Consider the following 3,589-nt stretch of genomic DNA (forward strand, 5'->3'; position numbering starts at 1 on the left):
TAAATAGCTTTACACCCATTTAATTTTCAGAGATGTGCTGAAGCTTTGGATATCGATCATTTTAAGTTCGCCTTTATCATTTTCATTTCTGTCCTTTTAATTTTGTCGCTTTTGCTACCCCAGAGGAAGTCATACAATAGAGAATTAATTTTTGAAGTATTCCTCGAGTAATTGAAAGGGCTGGCAATAACAAGACAATTTGCGACACGGCTAAAGATGTAAAAATTGTGATTTTTTCCCAGGAGGGTCGGTCTTCTCACCGATCAGCTGTTTAAGATGCTCTCTATAGAGTGTGTGCACGACGGCCATGTTGGAGGACCGAAACAATACAATGATTTTCCTTTGGGAAATAAATTCTATTTTTATGCAAATATCTTCTATTGTTTTAGTCCTCCAACATGGCCGCCGTGCACACACTCTATTGTACTTATTTTCTCCGTTAAGGTAGTGTTAAGTTGTTTACCGTCTGATGTTGAAAACCAGACTCCTAAGGCGTAAACCTTTCTTCAGTCGACAATCCGAAACTTTACTCTGCTCGAGATCTACGCCACTCATTCTGACAGTCGCGAAGTGTACTACATGTTGTCTCTGAGGTTATTGCGCCAACTCACTTTCTTTTTTTTTTTTACTGTTTGTCTGTTCAAAGCAACTCTAGTTCGACTTTAGAAATTTGCTCCGGGGAGGTATTGATTTCATCGCAACAATTAAAGATACGTCTTGAAGATTAATCGAAATTCTGGTCGAGATTGTTGTTTTTTTTTTTTAAAGAAAAGTCCGGATTTAAAACAGAAAATTTAAAATTAATAAGTATATTTTTCTTACCTGAGCAAACGTCTTCTGTATGCAGGATTACTGGATATCACCTCCCTTGGTTTGATACAACATTTACAACTGAGATATCAAAAACAGCTGTTGTGGTGTTATCACAGCCTCAAATCTGATTGGTTTTCATCAAAAGAACGTTAAATTTACAATATGTAATGAGCTTGAATTATAGGAAAGATTTCTACAAAAGAAGCAAATGCATAAAAATTATGCATTGATAAATGGAACTTTAGTCTCATTGTTTTTGTGAAATCAAATGTATATTAGGCAGGACCGTTGCGAGGAGAAAGTCTGAGAAAAGACAATTAAGCTTGAACGAGATTTCGAACTCATGACCCCCACACAGTCAGTCAGGCACCGACATGGCAAGCCAACAAGTTCAAATCTGATATTTTTATTCGGTCGACTTTCTTTTCACAACATCTATTAGAACCTTTCATCCAAAGTTCATCTTAGGTGTAACCAGGCTCCTGGTGTAACTATGGAGACGACAGGACCGCGTGAAGCATGTGATTGTCTTACGTGATAAGAAATTACGTTTTATTGTCTTATTTTGAATTCGCCAGGACAGATGGTTTAAAAAACAAACAAACTGAAATGTTACGTGTTAGAAAAGGTTTTTGAATTCGTGATTGTAAGGAACAATGTTCTCTTTTTTTCAGTACTAAATCTGCATTTTTTTTTTTATTATGTTGCCTTGATGAAATAAGCAAATCTTACATTATCGGGCAAGGGACTACAATAGTTTTTTTCTGTATGGTATTTATAAAACTAACTTAGGTATTCTCTGGGGAACTTTTTTTCGTTTTGAAATATGGTGCTTGCTTCAGTTACTTAGAAATTCCTTCTTTTTGCTGTTTTGTTTTTTTTTTTATGAAAAATATCACTAGTAACATAAATGGGTGGGAGAGTAACTAACAGTGAGCATATTTTCCTTACCTGTCTGGTCCGTTTGAAGAGGAATCGAACCTTACTGACCCGATCGGAAACCAGCTTACAGTCCTGTACAAAGACATCCTTTCTGCTCTTAATTGTTGCGAATTTTCTTCCTTGCCAGAATAAAACTTTTTTAATCCATGCTCATATACGATATATACCACTAGAAAAAGTTTTAGTTTCTAGACCGCCGGGAAAGGTTCTGTGGTCGGTTTTGCTTAAATCATGGTACCATTTATGGCTCGATGATATCGTCTACATTTTTAGCAGTCACATTCTTCGTTCAGCCTTTCTAATAAGTAAAATTACTTTATTTCTTATGACAAAGTACTATTATATTAGTAATCACCTCAACCCTATCTGAACCGGTGGGATTCTGCCCGCGGTGACTTTTAACCTGAAAAACTTTTTTTTTAATATTTGCGAAAACGCCATGAAACTTCGTGACTTTTTCAGAAATTTATCTGGGAACAAATTGAAGTGGTCCGCTAATGTTCATTGAATTTGGTGTTTGGTGTTAGCCTGTCACGCAGGCTAGGTAATCACCAAACTCACTCCAAAACTGTGTGAGGCCACACTGGTCAGCTGCAACATGGCGGCTGTTGTCGATCTATAAGGAGTGCAAGCTTGTAAGTTTTCACCATCCAACACAGCTTATTTTTAAAGTTTTAGTTGTTGCCATTTATTCATTTTCGCAACGGATGTATCTTATTTGTTTCTCGTCATGTCGGTCAGGAAAGAACAGTGGTTCAGCTCGCTCTGTTGAGAGCGAAAAATTCCAGTGAAATCCAAGGATGCCGCTGGGGCGCAAACGAAGTACTCGTTGGAGCAAGCCTAATGTGAACGCATTGCCGGATAGAGATGGTAAGTAGAAAGGAGAAAATTTATGTGTGGTCGAAGGGAAGCTTCGAATTCGCTGCAATGTTTGCAATCTAAGAAATTGTTGGTAAGAAGAAAAGTCGCATCTAGTCTTTCATTTCCTATCTACAGCTTTCTAGGGCTAACGGTCAGTAAGAAATTAGTGTACTGGGTTTAGTTTAGCACTCTATCATACACTGCAAAGTTAATTCTCCGATCCATCATTTCTTTTCATTAGTGCTAGCACCACAACATGCGTTATAAAATTGATAGTGATGTGAATAGAGCATCCGAAGCGTTTGTGCAGGCGTTGAACAGTCGATGTTGAGAGTCGTGTGTGTGCACACTACAAAACAAGCTTAACGATGTTTCCTCAGTTTGGCGAAAGGCCGAACGCTCGAAACGTCAACACTCACGTTACGCTGGATACGTTAGCACTCGAATCTCTTTACGGTGGCCAATTTACCTTTAGTTATCAACTCTGATCGTAAACCAAACATTTGTTTCTACTCTCCACCGACGCGGCAATACAGTTCCTTTAGAAAGTGACTCTCTTTTCGTTTTGAATTACTCTCTTTTTTTGTTATGCGACTCTCTATATGCCCAGCTGAGATAATTTCCAAATATGTTTCTTGGGAAGTAATATTGTACCTGGAAACACCTGTTGTTAGTTTGGTATGTGTGGGATCCTGGGTGTAGCACTTCGTAAATGGCATAGGCGTAAGTTGTTTTCGATACTTGGGAATCAATAACTGACCCGTCACGAAATTGTGGTGAAATAATCTCGCAAAATTTGCAGTTTTACAAACCGTTTTCTCAATACCAAGCACTGTAAAGTAAAGCATTAACAGTATTCTATGACATGTGTCCAAATGGACTTACAGCATTATTAGTGAGCTAATGTATTACACATTTAACAAGATTTGTACAAAAAAAAAATTTTGCCAAAAAGTATTTCAGCTTGGTAATA

At 37.6% G+C, this 3,589-nt stretch overlaps 1 protein-coding gene across 1 annotated transcript in view; it reads right to left on the minus strand.

Moving 5' to 3' along the window:
• The window catches only part of LOC146470697 (uncharacterized), a 7,992-nt gene extending 6,915 nt beyond the window's left edge, over positions 1–1,077 (minus strand). Inside the window, exon 1 of the mRNA XM_085121704.1 lies at positions 823–1,077. The gene's annotated coding sequence lies outside the window, so the exon portion shown is untranslated. The remainder of the gene's footprint in view (positions 1–822) is intronic.
• Positions 1,078–3,589: the final 2,512 nt, after the last annotated feature.

The sequence above is a fragment of the Pavona decussata genome, unplaced genomic scaffold (assembly GCF_977016875.1).
Source record: "Pavona decussata unplaced genomic scaffold, jaPavDecu1.1 SCAFFOLD_112, whole genome shotgun sequence".
NCBI lineage: Eukaryota > Metazoa > Cnidaria > Anthozoa > Scleractinia > Agariciidae > Pavona > Pavona decussata.